The following is an 18,569-nucleotide window of genomic DNA, read 5'->3' as shown; positions in this document are numbered from 1 at the left end:
AATAGAGGTAGGGTACTGTACGGTAAGAGGAGTATTAGAGGTAGGGTACTGTACGGTAAGAAGAGTAATAGAGGTAGGGTACTGTACGGTAAGTGGAGTAATAGAGGTAGGGTACTGTACGGTAAGCGGAGTATTAGAGGTAGGGTTCTGTACGGTAAGTGGAGTAATAGAGGTAGGGTACAGCACAGTAAGTGGAGTAATAGAGGTAGGGTACTGTATGGTAAGTGGAGTAATAGAGGTAGGGTACTGTATGGTTAGTGGAGTAATAGAGGTAGGGTACTGTACGGTAAGTGGAGTAATAGAGGTAGGGTACTGTACGGTAAGTGGAGTAATAGAGGTAGGGTACTGTATGGTAAGTGGAGTAATAGTGGTAGGGTACAGTATGGTAAGCGGAGTAATAGAGGTAGGGTACTGTACGGTAAGTGAAGTAATAGAGGTAGGGTACTGTACGGTAAGTGGAGTAATAGAGGTAGGGTACTGTACGGTAAGTGGAGTAATAGAAGTAGGGTACTGTACGGTAAGTGGAGTAAAAGAGGTAGGGTACTGCACAGTAAGTGGAGTAATAGAGGTAGGGTACTGTACGGTAAGAAGAGTAATAGAGATAGAGTACTGCACGGTAAGTGGAATAATAGAGGTAGGGTACTGTACGGTAAGTGGAGTAATAGAGGTAGGGTACTACATGGTAAGTGGAGTAATAGAGTTAGGGTACTGTACTGTAAGAGGAGTATTAGAGGTAGGTTACTGTATAGTAAGAATGAGTAATAGAGGTAGGGTACTGCACGGTAAGCGGAGTAATAGAGGTATGGTACTGTACAGTAAGTGGAATAATAGAGGTAAGGTTCTGTACGGTAAGTGGAGTAATAGAGGTAGGGTACTGTACGGAAAGTGGAGTAATAGAGGTAGGGTACTGTACGGTAAGTGGAGTAATAGAGGTAGGGTACTGTACGGTAAGCGGAGTAATAGAGGTAGGGTACTGTACGGTAAGTGGAGTAATAGAGGTTGGTTACTTTACAGTAAGTGGAGTAATAGAGGTAGGGTACTGTACGGTAAGTGGAGTAATAGAGGTAGGTTACTGTATAGTTAGAATGAGTAATAGACATATGGTACTGTACGGTAAGAGGAGTAATAGAGGTAGGTTACTGTATAGTAAGAATGAGTAATAGACATAGGGTACTGTACGGTAAGAGGAGTAATAGAGGTAGGGTACTGTTCGGTAAGTGGAGTAATAGACGTTGGTTACTGCACGGTAAGTGGAGTAATAGAGGTATGGTACTGTACGGTAAGTGGAGTAATAGAGGTAGGGTACTGCACGGTAAGTGGAGTAATAGAGGTATGGTACTGTACGGTAAGTGGAGTAATAGAGGTAGGGTACTGCACTGTAAGTGGAGTAATAGAGGTAGGGTACTGTACGGTATGGAGTAATAGAGGTAGGGTACTGTACGGTAAGAGGAGTATTAGAGGTAGGGTACTATACGGTAAGTGGAGTAATAGAGGTAGGGTACTGCATGGTAAGAAGAGTAATAGAGGTAGGTAAATGTACGGTAAGAAGAGTAATAGAGGTAGGGTACTGCATTGTAAGTGGAGTAATAGAGGTAGGGTACTGTACGGTAAGAAGAGTAATAGAGGTAGGGTACTGCATGGTAAGTGGAGTAATAAAGGTAGTGTACTGTACGGTAAGTGGAGTAATAGAGGTATGGTACTGTACGGTAAGTGGAGTAATAGAGGTAGGGTACTGTACGGTAAGTGGGGTATTAGAGGTCGGGTACTGTACGGTAAGCGGAGTAATAGAGGTAGGGTACTGTACGGTAAGTGGAGTAATAGAGGCAGGGTACTGTATGGTAAGTGGAGTAATAGAGGCAGGGTACTGTATGCTAAGTGGAGTAATAGAGGTAGGGTACTGTATGCTAAGTGGAGTAATAGAGGTAGGGTCCTGTACGGTAAGTGGAGTAATAGAGGTAGGGTACTGTACGGTAAGTGGAGTAATAGAGGTAGGGTACTGTACGGTAAGAAGAGTAATAGAGGTAGGGTACTGTACGGTAAGAAGAGTAATAGAGGTAGGGTACTGCATGGTAAGTGGAGTAATAGAGGTAGGGTACTGTACGGTAAGAAGAGTAATAGAGGTAGGGTACTGCATGGTAAGTGGAGTAATAAAGGTAGGGTACTGTACGGTAAGTGGAGTAATAGAGGTATGGTACTGTACGGTAAGTGGAGTAATAGAGGTAGGGTACTGTACGGTAAGTGGGGTATTAGAGGTCGGGTACTGTATGGTAAGCGGAGTAATAGAGGCAAGGTACTGTATGGTAAGTGGAGTAATAGAGGCAGGGTACTGTATGCTAAGTGGAGTAATAGAGGTAGGGTACTGTATGGTAAGTGGAGTAATAGAGGTAGGATACTGCACTGTAAGTGGAGTAATAGAGGTAGGGTACTGTATGGTAAGTGGAGTAATAGAGGTAGGGTACTGCACTGTAAGTGGAGAAATAGAGGCAGGGTACTGTACGATAAGTGGAGTAATAGAGGTAGGGTACTGTACGGTAAGAGGATTATTAGAGGTAGGGTACTGTACGGTAAGTGGAGTAATAGAGGTAGGGTACTGTACGGTAAGAAGAGTAATAGAGGTAGGGTACTGCACTGTAAGTGGAGTAATAGAGGTAGGGTACTGTACGGTAAGTGGAGTAATAGAGGTAGGGTACTGTACGGTAAGTGGAGTAATAGAGGTAGGGTACTGTACGGTAAGAAGAGTAATAGAGGTAGGGTACTGCACTGTAAGTGGAGTAATAGAGGTAGGGTACTGTACGGTAAGTGGAGTAATAGAGGTAGGGTACTGTACGGTAAGTGGAGTAATAGAGGTAGGGTACAGTACGGTAAGTGGAGTAATAGAGGTAGGGTACTGTATGGTAAGTGGAGTAATAGAGGTAGTGTACTGTACGGTAAGTGGAGTAATAGAGGTAGGGTACAGCACAGTAAGTGGAGTAATAGAGGTAGGGTACTGTATGGTAAGTGGAGTAATAGAGGTAGGGTACTGTACGGTAAGTGGAGTAATAGAGGTAGGGTACTGTACGGTAAGAAGAGTAATAGAGGTAGGGTACTGCATGGTAAGTGGAGTAATAGAGGTAGGGTACTGTACGGTAAGTGGAGTAATAGAGGTAGGGTACTGTATGGTAAGTGGAGTAATAGAGGCAGGGTACTGTACGGTAAGTAGAGTAATAGAGGTAGGTTAATGTTTGGTAAATGGAGTAATAGAGTTAGGGTACTGTATGTTAAGTGGAGTAATAGAGGTAGGGTACTGTACGGTAAGCGGAGTAATAGAGGTAGGGTACTGTACGGTAAGCGGAGTAATAGAGGTAGGGTACTGCACGGTAAGTGGAGTAATAGAGGTAGGGTACTGTATGGTAAGTGGAGTAATAGAGGTAGGGTACTGTAAGGTAAGTGGAGTAATAGAGGTAGGTTAATGTTTGGTAAGTGGAGTAATAGAGGTAGGGTACTGTATGGTAAGTGGAGTAATAGAGCTAGGGTACAGCACAGTAAGTGGAGTAATAGAGGTAGGGTACTGCACGGTAAGTGGAGTAATAGAGGTAGGGTACTGTATGGTAAGTGGAGTAATAGAGCTAGGGTACAGCACAGTAAGTGGAGTAATAGAGGTAGGGTACTGCACAGTAAGTGGAGTAATAGAGGTAGGGTACTGTATGGTAAGTGGAGTAATAGAGCTAGGGTACAGCACAGTAAGTGGAGTAATAGAGCTAGGGTACAGCACAGTAAGTGGAGTAATAGAGGTAGGGTACTGCACGGTAAGTGGAGTAATAGAGGTAGGGTACTGTATGGTAAGTGGAGTAATAGAGCTAGGGTACAGCACAGTAAGTGGAGTAATAGAGGTTGGGTACTGCACGGTAAGTGGAGTAATAGAGGTAGGGTACTGTATGGTAAGTGGAGTAATAGAGGTAGGGTACTGTATGGTAAGTGGAGTAATAGAGGCAGGGTACTGTACGGTAAGTGGAGTAATAGAGGTAGGTTAATGTTTGGTAAGTGGAGTAATAGAGGTAGGGTACTGTATGGTAAGTGGAGTAATAGAGGTAGGGTACTGCACGGTAAGTGGAGTAATAGAGGTAGGGTACTGTACGGTAAGAGGAGTAATAGAGGTAGGGTACTGTACGGTAAGTGGAGTAATTGAGGTAGGGTACTGCACAGTAAGTGGAGTAATAGAGGTAGGGTACTGTATGGTAAGTGGAGTAATAGAGGAAGGGTACAGCACAGTTAGTGGAGTAATCGAGGTAGGGTACTGTATGGTAAGTGGAGTAATAGAGGTAGGGTACTGTACGGTAAGTGGAGTAATAGAGGTAGGGTTCTGTACAGTAAGTGGAGTAATAGAGGTAGGGTACTGTACGGTAAGTGGAGTAATAGAGGTAGGGTACTGCACGGTAAGTGGATTAATAGAGGTAGGGTACTGTATGGTAAGTGGAGTAATAGAGGCAGGGTACTGTACGGTAAGTGGAGTAATAGAGGTAGGTTAATGTTTGGTAAGTGGAGTAATAAAGGTAGGGTACTGTATGGTAAGTGGAGTAATAGAGGTAGGGTACTGCACGGTAAGTGGAGTAATAGAGGTAGGGTACTGCATGGTAAGTAGAGTAATAGAGATAGGGTACTGCACGGTAAGCGGAGTAATAGAGATAGGGTACTGCATGGTAAGAGGAGTATTAGAGGTAGGGTACTGTTCGGTAAGCGGAGTAATAGAGATAGGGTACTGCACGGTAAGAGGAGTAATAGAGGTAGGGTACTGTATGGTAAGTGGAGTAATAGAGGTAGGGTACTGTACGGTAAGTGGAGTAATAGAGGTAGGGTACAGCACAGTAAGTGGAGTAATAGAGATAGGGTACTGTACGGTAAGTGGAGTAACAGAGATAGGGTACTGTACGGTAAGTGGAGTAATAGAGGTAGGGTACTGTACGGTAAGAGGAGTAATAGAGGTAGGGTACTGTACGGTAAGTGGAGTAATAGAGGTAAGGTACTGCACGGTAAGAGGAGTAATAGAGATAGGGTACTGCACGGTAAGAGGAGTATTAGAGGTAGGGTACTGTACGGTAAGTGGAGTAATAGAGGTAGGGTACTGTACGGTAAGCGGAGTAATAGAGGTAGGTTAATGTTTGGTAAGTGGAGTAATAGAGGTAGGGTACTGTATGGTAAGTGGAGTAATAGAGGCAGGGTACTGTACGGTAAGTGGAGTAATAGAGGTAGGTTAATGTTTGGTAAGTGGAGTAATAGAGGTAGGGTACTGCATGGTAAGTGGAGTAATAGAGGTAGGGTACTGCACGGTAAGTGGAGTAATAGAGGTAGGGTACTGTACAGTAAGTGGAGTAATTGAGGTAGGGTACTGCACAGTAAGTGGAGTAATAGAGGTAGGGTACTGTATGGTAAGTGGAGTAATAGAGATAGGGTACAGCACAGTAAATGGAGTAATCGAGGTAGGGTACTGTATGGTAAGTGGAGTAATAGAGATAGGGTACTGTACGGTAAGTGGAGTAATAGAGGTAGGGTTCTGTATGGTAAGTGGAGTAATAGAGGTAGGGTACTGTATGGTAAGTGGAGTAATAGAGGTAGGGTACTGTATGGTAAGTGGAGTAATAGAGGCAGGGTACTGTACGGTAAGTGGAGTAATAGAGGTAGGTTAATGTTTGGTAAGTGGAGTAATAGAGGTAGGGTACTGTACAGTAAGTGGAGTAATAGAGGTAGGGTACAGCACAGTAAGTGGAGTAATAAAGGTAGGGTACTGTACGGTAAGTGAAGTAATAGAGGTAGGGTACTGCACTGTAAGTGGAGTAATAGAGATAGGGTACTGTACGGTAAGTGGAGTAAAAGAGGCAGGGTACTGCACTGTAAGTGGAGTAATAGTGGTAGGGTACAGCAAGGTAAGCGGTGTAATAGAGGTAGGGTACTGTACGGTAAGTGGAGTAATAGAGGTAGGGTACTGTACGGTAAGTGGAGTAATAGAGGTAGGGTACTGTACGGTAAGTGGAGTAATAGAGGTAGGGTACTGTACGGTAAGTGGAGTAAAAGAGGTAGGGTACTGCACAGTAAGTGGAGTAATAGAGGTAGGGTACTGTACAGTAAGAGGAGTAATAGAGGTAGGGTACTGTACGGAAAGTGGAGTAATAGAGGTAGGGTACTGCATGGTAAGTGGAGTAATAGAGGTAGAGTACTGTACGGTAAGAGGAGTATTAGAGGTAGGGTACTGTACGGTAAGAAGAGTAATAGAGATAGGGTACTGTACTGTAAGAGGAGTATTAGAGGTAGGTTACTGTATAGTAAGAATGAGTAATAGAGGTAGGGTACTGTACAGTAAGAGGAGTAATAGAGGTAGGGTACTGTACGGAAAGTGGAGTAATAGAGGTAGGGTACAGCACAGTAAATGGAGTAATCGAGGTAGGGTACTGTATGGTAAGTGGAGTAATAGAGATAGGGTACTGTACGGTAAGTGGAGTAATAGAGGTAGGGTTCTGTATGGTAAGTGGAGTAATAGAGGTAGGGTACTGTATGGTAAGTGGAGTAATAGAGGTAGGGTACTGTATGGTAAGTGGAGTAATAGAGGCAGGGTACTGTACGGTAAGTGGAGTAATAGAGGTAGGTTAATGTTTGGTAAGTGGAGTAATAGAGGTAGGGTACTGTACAGTAAGTGGAGTAATAGAGGTAGGGTACAGCACAGTAAGTGGAGTAATAAAGGTAGGGTACTGTACGGTAAGTGAAGTAATAGAGGTAGGGTACTGCACTGTAAGTGGAGTAATAGAGATAGGGTACTGTACGGTAAGTGGAGTAAAAGAGGCAGGGTACTGCACTGTAAGTGGAGTAATAGTGGTAGGGTACAGCAAGGTAAGCGGTGTAATAGAGGTAGGGTACTGTACGGTAAGTGGAGTAATAGAGTTAGGGTACTGTACGGTAAGTGGAGTAATAGAGGTAGGGTACTGTACGGTAAGTGGAGTAATAGAGGTAGGGTACTGTACGGTAAGTGGAGTAAAAGAGGTAGGGTACTGCACAGTAAGTGGAGTAATAGAGGTAGGGTACTGTACAGTAAGAGGAGTAATAGAGGTAGGGTACTGTACGGAAAGTGGAGTAATAGAGGTAGGGTACTGCATGGTAAGTGGAGTAATAGAGGTAGAGTACTGTACGGTAAGAGGAGTATTAGAGGTAGGGTACTGTACGGTAAGAAGAGTAATAGAGATAGAGTACTGCACGGTAAGTGGAGTAATAGAGGTAGGGTACTGTACGGTAAGTGGAGTAATAGAGGTAGGGTACTGTACTGTAAGAGGAGTATTAGAGGTAGGTTACTGTATAGTAAGAATGAGTAATAGAGGTAGGGTACTGCACGGTAAGCGGAGTAATAGAGGTATGGTACTGTACAGTAAGTGGAATAATAGAGGTAAGGTACTGTACGGTAAGTGGAGTAATAGAGGTAGGGTACTGCACGGTAAGTGGAGTAATAGAGGTAGAGTACTGTACGGTAAGAGGAGTATTAGAGGTAGGGTACTGTACGGTAAGAAGAGTAATAGAGATAGAGTACTGCACGGTAAGTGGAGTAATAGAGGTAGGGTACTGTACGGTAAGTGGAGTAATAGAGGTAGGGTACTACATGGTAAGGGAGTAATAGAGGTAGGGTACTGTACGGTAAGAGGAGTATTAGAGGTAGGGTACTGTACGGTTAGTGGAGTAATAGAGGTAGGGTACTGTACGGTAAGTGGAGTAATAGAGGTAGGGTACTGTACGGTAAGAGGAGTATTAGAGGTAGGGTACTGTACGGTAAGAAGAGTAATAGAGGTAGGGTACTGTACGGTAAGTGGAGTAATAGAGGTAGGGTACTGTACGGTAAGAGGAGTATTAGTGGTAGGGTACTGTACGGTAAGTGGAGTAATAGAGGTAGGGTACAGCACAGTAAGTGGAGTAATAGAGGTAGGGTACTGTATGGTAAGTGGAGTAATAGAGGTAGGGTACTGTATGGTAAGTGGAGTAATTGAGGTAGGGTACTGTACGGTAAGTGGAGTAATAGAGGTAGGGTACTGCATGGTAAGTGGAGTAATAGAGGTAGGGTACTGTAAGGTAAGTGGAGAAATAGAGGTAGGGTTCTGCACAGTAAGTGGAGTAATAAAGGTAGGGTACTGTACGGTAAGAAGAGTAATAGAGGTAGGGTACTGTACGGTAAGTGGAGTAATAGAGGCAGGGTACTGTATGGTAAGTGGAGTAATAGAGGCAGGGTACTGTATGCTAAGTGGAGTAATAGAGGTAGGGTACTGTATGGTAAGTGGAGTAATAGAGGTAGGGTACTGCACTGTAAGTGGAGTAATAGAGGTAGGGTACTGTACGGTAAGTGGAGTAATAGAGGTAGGGTCCTGTACGGTAAGTGGAGTAATAGAGGTAGGGTACTGTACGGTAAGAAGAGTAATAGAGGTAGGGTACTGCATGGTAAGTGGAGTAATAGAGGTAGGGTACTGTATGGTAAGAAGAGTAATAGAGGTAGGGTACTGCATGGTAAGTGGAGTAATAGAGGTATGGTACTGTACGGTAAGTGGAGTAATAGAGGTAGGGTACTGTACGGTAAGTGGGGTATTAGAGGTTGGGTACTGTACGGTAAGCGGAGTAATAGAGGTAGGGTACTGTACGGTAAGTGGAGTAATAGAGGCAAGGTACTGTATGGTAAGTGGAGTAATAGAGGCAGTGTACTGTATGCTAAGTGGAGTAATAGAGGTAGGGTACTGTATGGTAAGTGGAGTAATAGAGGTAGGATACTGCACTGTAAGTGGAGTAATAGAGGTAGGGTACTGTATGGTAAGTGGAGTAATAGAGGTAGAGTACTGTACGGTAAGAGGAGTATTAGAGGTAGGGTACTGTACGGTAAGAAGAGTAATAGAGATAGAGTACTGCACGGTAAGTGGAGTAATAGAGGTAGGGTACTGTACGGTAAGTGGAGTAATAGAGGTAGGGTACTACATGGTAAGTGGAGTAATAGAGGTAGGGTACTGTACGGTAAGAGGAGTATTAGAGGTAGGGTACTGTACGGTAAGTGGATTAATAGAGGTAGGGTACTGTACGGTAAGTGGAGTAATAGAGGTAGGGTACTGTACGGTAAGTGGAGTAATAGAGGTAGGGTACTCTACGGTAAGTGGAGTAAAAGAGGTAGGGTACTGCACAGTAAGTGGAGTAATAGAGGTAGGGTACTGTACGGTAAGAGGAGTAATAGAGGTAGGGTACTGTACGGTAAGTGGAGTAATAGAGGTAGGGTACTGCACAGTAAGTGGAGTAATAGAGGTAGGGTACTGTATGGTAAGTGGAGTAATAGAGGTAGGGTTCTGCACAGTAAGTGGAGTAATAGAGGTAGGGTACTGTACGGTAAGTGGAGTAATAGAGGTAGGGTACTGTACGGTAAGCGGAGTAATAGAGGTAGGGTACTGTACGGTAAGTGGAGTAATAGAGGTAGGGTACTGTACGGTAAGTGGAGTAATAGGGGTAGGTTACTGTATACTAAGAATGAGTAATAGACATAGGGTACTGTACGGTAAGTGGAGTAATAGAGGTAGGGTACAGCACAGTAAGTGGAGTAATAGAGGTAGGGTACTGTACGGTAAGTAGAGTAATAGAGGTAGGGTACTGCATGGTAAGTGGAGTAATAAAGGTAGGGTACTGTACGGTAAGTGGAGTAATAGAGGTATGGTACTGTACGGTAAGTGGAGTAATAGAGGTAGGGTACTGTACGGTAAGTGGGGTATTAGAGGTCGGGTACTGTACGGTAAGCGGAGTAATAGAGGTAGGGTACTGTACGGTAAGTGGAGTAATAGAGGCAGGGTACTGTATGGTAAGTGGAGTAATAGAGGCAGGGTACTGTATGCTAAGTGGAGTAATAGAGGTAGGGTACTGTATGGTAAGTGGAGTAATAGAGGTAGGGTACTGCACTGTAAGTGGAGTAATAGAGGTAGGGTACTGTACGGTAAGTGGAGTAATAGAGGTAGGGTACTGTACGGTAAGTGGAGTAATAGAGGTAGGGTACTGTATGGTAAGTGGAGTAATAGAGGTAGGGTACTGTACGGTAAGTGGAGTAATAGAGGTAGGGTACTGTACGGTAAGAAGAGTAATAGAGGTAGGGTACTGCATGGTAAGTGGAGTAATAAAGGTAGGGTACTGTACGGTAAGTGGAGTAATAGAGGTATGGTACTGTACGGTAAGTGGAGTAATAGAGGTAGGGTACTGTACGGTAAGTGGGGTATTAGAGGTCGGGTACTGTACGGTAAGCGGAGTAATAGAGGTAGGGTACTGTACGGTAAGTGGAGTAATAGAGGCATGGTACTGTATGGTAAGTGGAGTAATAGAGGCAGGGTACTGTATGCTAAGTGGAGTAATAGAGGTAGGGTACTGTATGGTAAGTGGAGTAATAGAGGTAGGATACTGCACTGTAAGTGGAGTAATAGAGGTAGGGTACTGTATGGTAAGTGGAGTAATAGAGGTAGAGTACTGTACGGTAAGAGGAGTATTAGAGGTAGGGTACTGTACGGTAAGAAGAGTAATAGAGATAGAGTACTGCACGGTAAGTGGAGTAATAGAGGTAGGGTACTGTACGGTAAGTGGAGTAATAGAGGTAGGGTACTACATGGTAAGTGGAGTAATAGAGGTAGGGTACTGTACGGTAAGAGGAGTATTAGAGGTAGGGTACTGTACGGTAAGTGGAGTAATAGAGGTAGGGTACTCTACGGTAAGTGGAGTAAAAGAGGTAGGGTACTGCACAGTAAGTGGATTAATAGAGGTAGGGTACTGTATGGTAAGTGGAGTAATAGAGGTAGGGTTCTGCACAGTAAGTGGAGTAATAGAGGTAGGGTACTGTACGGTAAGTGGAGTAATAGAGGTAGGGTACTGTACGGTAAGCGGAGTAATAGAGGTAGGGTACTGTACGGTAAGTGGAGTAATAGAGGTAGGGTACTGTACGGTAAGTGGAGTAATAGGGGTAGGTTACTGTATACTAAGAATGAGTAATAGACATAGGGTACTGTACGGTAAGTTGAATAATAGAGGTAGGGTACAGCACAGTAAGTGGAGTAATAGAGGTAGGGTACTGTATGGTAAGTGGAGTAATAGAGGTAGGGTACTTTACGGTAAGTGGAGTAATAGAGGTAGGGTACTGTACGGTAAGTGGAGTAATAGAGGTAGGGTACTGTACGGTAAGTGGAGTAATAGAGGTAGGGTACTGTATGGTAAGTGGAGTAATAGTGGTAGGGTACAGTACGGTAAGCGGAGTAATAGAGGTAGGGTACTGTACGGTAAGTGGAGTAATAGAGGTAGGGTACTGTACGGTAAGTGGAGTAATAGAGGTAGGGTACTGTACGGGAAGAGGAGTAACAGAGGTAGGGTACTGTACGGTAAGTGGAGTAAAAGAGGTAGGGTACAGTACGGTAAGTGGAGAAATAGAGGTAGGGTACTGTATGGTAAGTGGAGTAATAGTGGTAGGGTACAGTACGGTAAGCGGAGTAATAGTTGTAGGGTACTGTATGGTAAGTGGAGTAATAGAGGTAGGGTACTGTATGGTAAGTGGAGTAATTGAGGTAGGGTACTGTACGGTAAGTGGAGTAATAGAGGTAGGGTACTGCATGGTAAGTGGAGTAATAGAGGTAGGGTACTGTAAGGTAAGTGGAGAAATAGAGGTAGGGTTCTGCACAGTAAGTGGAGTAATAAAGGTAGGGTACTGTACGGTAAGAAGAGTAATAGAGGTAGGGTACTGTACGGTAAGTGGAGTAATAGAGGCAGGGTACTGTATGGTAAGTGGAGTAATAGAGGCAGGGTACTGTATGCTAAGTGGAGTAATAGAGGTAGGGTACTGTATGGTAAGTGGAGTAATAGAGGTAGGGTACTGCACTGTAAGTGGAGTAATAGAGGTAGGGTACTGTACGGTAAGTGGAGTAATAGAGGTAGGGTCCTGTACGGTAAGTGGAGTAATAGAGGTAGGGTACTGTACGGTAAGAAGAGTAATAGAGGTAGGGTACTGCATGGTAAGTGGAGTAATAGAGGTAGGGTACTGTATGGTAAGAAGAGTAATAGAGGTAGGGTACTGCATGGTAAGTGGAGTAATAGAGGTATGGTACTGTACGGTAAGTGGAGTAATAGAGGTAGGGTACTGTACGGTAAGTGGGGTATTAGAGGTTGGGTACTGTACGGTAAGCGGAGTAATAGAGGTAGGGTACTGTACGGTAAGTGGAGTAATAGAGGCAAGGTACTGTATGGTAAGTGGAGTAATAGAGGCAGTGTACTGTATGCTAAGTGGAGTAATAGAGGTAGGGTACTGTATGGTAAGTGGAGTAATAGAGGTAGGATACTGCACTGTAAGTGGAGTAATAGAGGTAGGGTACTGTATGGTAAGTGGAGTAATAGAGGTAGAGTACTGTACGGTAAGAGGAGTATTAGAGGTAGGGTACTGTACGGTAAGAAGAGTAATAGAGATAGAGTACTGCACGGTAAGTGGAGTAATAGAGGTAGGGTACTGTACGGTAAGTGGAGTAATAGAGGTAGGGTACTACATGGTAAGTGGAGTAATAGAGGTAGGGTACTGTACGGTAAGAGGAGTATTAGAGGTAGGGTACTGTACGGTAAGTGGATTAATAGAGGTAGGGTACTGTACGGTAAGTGGAGTAATAGAGGTAGGGTACTGTACGGTAAGTGGAGTAATAGAGGTAGGGTACTCTACGGTAAGTGGAGTAAAAGAGGTAGGGTACTGCACAGTAAGTGGAGTAATAGAGGTAGGGTACTGTACGGTAAGAGGAGTAATAGAGGTAGGGTACTGTACGGTAAGTGGAGTAATAGAGGTAGGGTACTGCACAGTAAGTGGAGTAATAGAGGTAGGGTACTGTATGGTAAGTGGAGTAATAGAGGTAGGGTTCTGCACAGTAAGTGGAGTAATAGAGGTAGGGTACTGTACGGTAAGTGGAGTAATAGAGGTAGGGTACTGTACGGTAAGCGGAGTAATAGAGGTAGGGTACTGTACGGTAAGTGGAGTAATAGAGGTAGGGTACTGTACGGTAAGTGGAGTAATAGGGGTAGGTTACTGTATACTAAGAATGAGTAATAGACATAGGGTACTGTACGGTAAGTGGAGTAATAGAGGTAGGGTACAGCACAGTAAGTGGAGTAATAGAGGTAGGGTACTGTACGGTAAGTAGAGTAATAGAGGTAGGGTACTGCATGGTAAGTGGAGTAATAAAGGTAGGGTACTGTACGGTAAGTGGAGTAATAGAGGTATGGTACTGTACGGTAAGTGGAGTAATAGAGGTAGGGTACTGTACGGTAAGTGGGGTATTAGAGGTCGGGTACTGTACGGTAAGCGGAGTAATAGAGGTAGGGTACTGTACGGTAAGTGGAGTAATAGAGGCAGGGTACTGTATGGTAAGTGGAGTAATAGAGGCAGGGTACTGTATGCTAAGTGGAGTAATAGAGGTAGGGTACTGTATGGTAAGTGGAGTAATAGAGGTAGGGTACTGCACTGTAAGTGGAGTAATAGAGGTAGGGTACTGTACGGTAAGTGGAGTAATAGAGGTAGGGTACTGTACGGTAAGTGGAGTAATAGAGGTAGGGTACTGTATGGTAAGTGGAGTAATAGAGGTAGGGTACTGTACGGTAAGTGGAGTAATAGAGGTAGGGTACTGTACGGTAAGAAGAGTAATAGAGGTAGGGTACTGCATGGTAAGTGGAGTAATAAAGGTAGGGTACTGTACGGTAAGTGGAGTAATAGAGGTATGGTACTGTACGGTAAGTGGAGTAATAGAGGTAGGGTACTGTACGGTAAGTGGGGTATTAGAGGTCGGGTACTGTACGGTAAGCGGAGTAATAGAGGTAGGGTACTGTACGGTAAGTGGAGTAATAGAGGCATGGTACTGTATGGTAAGTGGAGTAATAGAGGCAGGGTACTGTATGCTAAGTGGAGTAATAGAGGTAGGGTACTGTATGGTAAGTGGAGTAATAGAGGTAGGATACTGCACTGTAAGTGGAGTAATAGAGGTAGGGTACTGTATGGTAAGTGGAGTAATAGAGGTAGAGTACTGTACGGTAAGAGGAGTATTAGAGGTAGGGTACTGTACGGTAAGAAGAGTAATAGAGATAGAGTACTGCACGGTAAGTGGAGTAATAGAGGTAGGGTACTGTACGGTAAGTGGAGTAATAGAGGTAGGGTACTACATGGTAAGTGGAGTAATAGAGGTAGGGTACTGTACGGTAAGAGGAGTATTAGAGGTAGGGTACTGTACGGTAAGTGGAGTAATAGAGGTAGGGTACTCTACGGTAAGTGGAGTAAAAGAGGTAGGGTACTGCACAGTAAGTGGATTAATAGAGGTAGGGTACTGTATGGTAAGTGGAGTAATAGAGGTAGGGTTCTGCACAGTAAGTGGAGTAATAGAGGTAGGGTACTGTACGGTAAGTGGAGTAATAGAGGTAGGGTACTGTACGGTAAGCGGAGTAATAGAGGTAGGGTACTGTACGGTAAGTGGAGTAATAGAGGTAGGGTACTGTACGGTAAGTGGAGTAATAGGGGTAGGTTACTGTATACTAAGAATGAGTAATAGACATAGGGTACTGTACGGTAAGTTGAATAATAGAGGTAGGGTACAGCACAGTAAGTGGAGTAATAGAGGTAGGGTACTGTATGGTAAGTGGAGTAATAGAGGTAGGGTACTTTACGGTAAGTGGAGTAATAGAGGTAGGGTACTGTACGGTAAGTGGAGTAATAGAGGTAGGGTACTGTACGGTAAGTGGAGTAATAGAGGTAGGGTACTGTATGGTAAGTGGAGTAATAGTGGTAGGGTACAGTACGGTAAGCGGAGTAATAGAGGTAGGGTACTGTACGGTAAGTGGAGTAATAGAGGTAGGGTACTGTACGGTAAGTGGAGTAATAGAGGTAGGGTACTGTACGGGAAGAGGAGTAACAGAGGTAGGGTACTGTACGGTAAGTGGAGTAAAAGAGGTAGGGTACAGTACGGTAAGTGGAGAAATAGAGGTAGGGTACTGTATGGTAAGTGGAGTAATAGTGGTAGGGTACAGTACGGTAAGCGGAGTAATAGTTGTAGGGTACTGTATGGTAAGTGGAGTAATTTAGGTAGGGTACTGTACGGTAAGAGGAGTAATAGAGGTAGGGTACTGTACGGTAAGTGGAGTAATAGAGGTAGGGTACTGTACGGTAAGTGGAGTAATAGAGGTAGGGTACTGTACGGTAAGTGGAGTAAAAGAGGTAGGGTACTGCACAGTAAGTGGAGTAATAGAGGTAGGGTACTGTACGGTAAGAGGAGTAATAGAGGTATGGTACTGTACAGTAAGTGGAATAATAGAGGTAAGGTACTGTACGGTAAGTGGAGTAATAGAGGTAGGGTACTGCACGGTAAGTGGAGTAATAGAGGTAGAGTACTGTACGGTAAGAGGAGTATTAGAGGTAGGGTACTGTACGGTAAGAAGAGTAATAGAGATAGAGTACTGCACGGTAAGTGGATTAATAGAGGTAGGGTACTGTACGGTAAGTGGAGTAATAGAGGTAGGGTACTACATGGTAAGTGGAGTAATAGAGGTAGGGTACTGTACGGTAAGAGGAGTATTAGAGGTAGGGTACTGTACGGTAAGTGGAGTAATAGAGGTAGGGTACTGTACGGTAAGTGGAGTAATAGAGGTAGGGTACTGTACGGTAAGAGGAGTATTAGAGGTAGGGTACTGTACGGTAAGAAGAGTAATAGAGGTAGGGTACTGTACGGTAAGTGGAGTAATAGAGGTAGGGTACTGTACGGTAAGAGGAGTATTAGTGGTAGGGTACTGTACGGTAAGTGGAGTAATAGAGGTAGGGTACTGTACGGTAAGTGGAGTAAAAGAGGTAGGGTACTGCACAGTAAGTGGAGTAATAGAGGTAGGGTACTGTACGGTAAGAGGAGTAATAGAGGTAGGGTACTGTACGGTAAGTGGAGTAATAGAGGTAGGGTACTGCACAGTAAGTGGAGTAATAGAGGTATGGTACTTTATGGTAATTGGAGTAATAGAGGTAGGGTTCTGCACAGTAAGTGGAGTAATAGAGGTAGGGTACTGTACGGTAAGTGGAGTAATAGAGGTAGGGTACTGTACGGTAAGCGGAGTAATAGAGGTAGGGTACTGTATGGTAAGTGGAGTAATAGAGGTAGGTTACTTTACAGTAAGTGGAGTAATAGAGGTAGAGTACTGTACGGTAAGTGGAGTAATAGAGGTAGGTTACTGTATAGTAAGAATGAGTAATAGACATAGGGTACTGTACGGTAAGTGGAGTAAAAGAGGTAGGGTACTGCACAGTAAGTGGAGTAATAGAGGTAGGGTACTGTACGGTAAGAGGAGTAATAGAGGTAGGGTACTGTACGGTAAGTGGAGTAATAGAGGTAGGGTACTGCACAGTAAGTGGAGTAATAGAGGTATGGTACTTTATGGTAATTGGAGTAATAGAGGTAGGGTACTGCACAGTAAGTGGAGTAATAGAGGTAGGGTACTGTACGGTAAGTGGAGTAATAGAGGTAGGGTACTGTACGGTAAGCGGAGTAATAGAGGTAGGGTACTGTATGGTAAGTGGAGTAATAGAGGTAGGTTACTTTACAGTAAGTGGAGTAATAGAGGTAGAGTACTGTACGGTAAGTGGAGTAATAGAGGTAGGTTACTGTATAGTAAGAATGCGTAATAGACATAGGGTACTGTACGGTAAGAGGAGTAATAGAGGTAGGTTACTGTATAGTAAGAATGAGTAATAGACATAAGGTACTGTACGGTAAGAGGAGTAATAGAGGTAGGGTACTGTTCGGTAAGTGGAGTAATAGACGTTGGTTACTGCACGGAAAGTGGAGTAATAGAGGTATGGTACTGTACGGTAAGTGGAGTAATAGAGGTAGGGTACTGCACTGTAAGTGGAGTAATAGAGGTAGGGTACTGTACGGTATGTGGAGTAATAGAGGTAGGGTACTGTACGGTAAGAGGAGTATTAGAGGTAGGGTACTATACGGTAAGTGGAGTAATAGAGGTAGGGTACTGCATGGTAAGAAGAGTAATAGAGGTAAGGTACTGTACGGTAAGAAGAGTAATAGAGGTAGGGTACTGCATTGTAAGTGGAGTAATAGAGGTAGGGTACTGTACGGTAAGAAGAGTAATAGAGGTAGGGTACTGCATGGTAAGTGGAGTAATAAAGGTAGGGTACTGTACGGTAAGTGGAGTAATAGAGGTAGGGTCCTGTACGGTAAGTGGAGTAATAGAGGTAGGGTACTGTACGGTAAGTGGGGTATTAGAGGTCGGGCACTGTACGGTAAGCGGAGTAATAGAGGTAGGGTACTGTACGGTAAGTGGAGTAATAGAGGCAGGGTACTGTATGGTAAGTGGAGTAATAGAGGCAGGGTACTGTATGCTAAGTGGAGTAATAGAGGTAGGGTACTGTATGGTAAGTGGAGTAATAGAGGTAGGGTACTGCACTGTAAGTGGAGTAATAGAGGTAAGGTACTGTACAGTAAGTGGAGTAATAGAGGTAGGGTACTGTACGGTAAGTGGAGTAATAGAGGTAGGGTACTGTACGGTAAGTGGAGTAATAGAGGTAGGGTACTGTACGGTAAGAAGAGTAATAGAGGTAGGGTACTGCATGGTAAGTGGAGTAATAGAGGTAGGGTACTGTACGGTAAGAGGAGTATTAGAGGTAGGGTACTGTACGGTAAGAAGAGTAATAGAGATAGAGTACTGCACGGTAAGTGGAGTAATAGAGGTAGGGTACTGTACGGTAAGTGGAGTAATAGAGGTAGGGTACTACATGGTAAGTGGAGTAATAGAGGTAGGGTACTGTACGGTAAGAGGAGTATTAGAGGTAGGGTACTGTACGGTAAGTGGAGTAATAGAGGTAGGGTACTGTACGGTAAGAGGAGTATTAGAGGTAGGGTACTGTACGGTAAGAAGAGTAATAGAGGTAGGGTACTGTACGGTAAGTGGAGTAATAGAGGTAGGGTACTGTACGGTAAGCGGAGTATTAGAGGTAGGGTACTGTACGGTAAGTGGAGTAATAGAGGTAGGGTACAGCACAGTAAGTGGAGTAATAGAGGTAGGGTACTGTATGGTAAGTGGAGTAATAGAGGTAGGGTACTGTATGGTTAGTGGAGTAATAGAGGTAGGGTACTGTACGGTAAGTGGAGTAATAGAGGTAGGGTACTGTACGGTAAGTGGAGTAATAGAGGTAGGGTACTGTATGGTAAGTGGAGTAATAGTGGTAGGGTACAGTATGGTAAGCGGAGTAATAGAGGTAGGGTACTGTACGGTAAGTGAAGTAATAGAGGTAGGGTACTGTACGGTAAGTGGAGTAATAGAGGTAGGGTACTGTACGGTAAGTGGAGTAATAGAAGTAGGGTACTGTACGGTAAGTGGAGTAAAAGACGTAGGGTACTGCACAGTAAGTGGAGTAATAGAGGTAGGGTACTGTACGGTAAGAAGAGTAATAGAGATAGAGTACTGCACGGTAAGTGGAATAATAGAGGTAGGGTACTGTACGGTAAGTGGAGTAATAGAGGTAGGGTACTACATGGTAAGTGGAGTAATAGAGTTAGGGT

This window comes from Ascaphus truei, chromosome 4 (assembly GCF_040206685.1).
Source record: "Ascaphus truei isolate aAscTru1 chromosome 4, aAscTru1.hap1, whole genome shotgun sequence".
Taxonomy (NCBI): domain Eukaryota; kingdom Metazoa; phylum Chordata; class Amphibia; order Anura; family Ascaphidae; genus Ascaphus; species Ascaphus truei.
Note: the sequence above shows the minus strand (reverse complement) of the source record.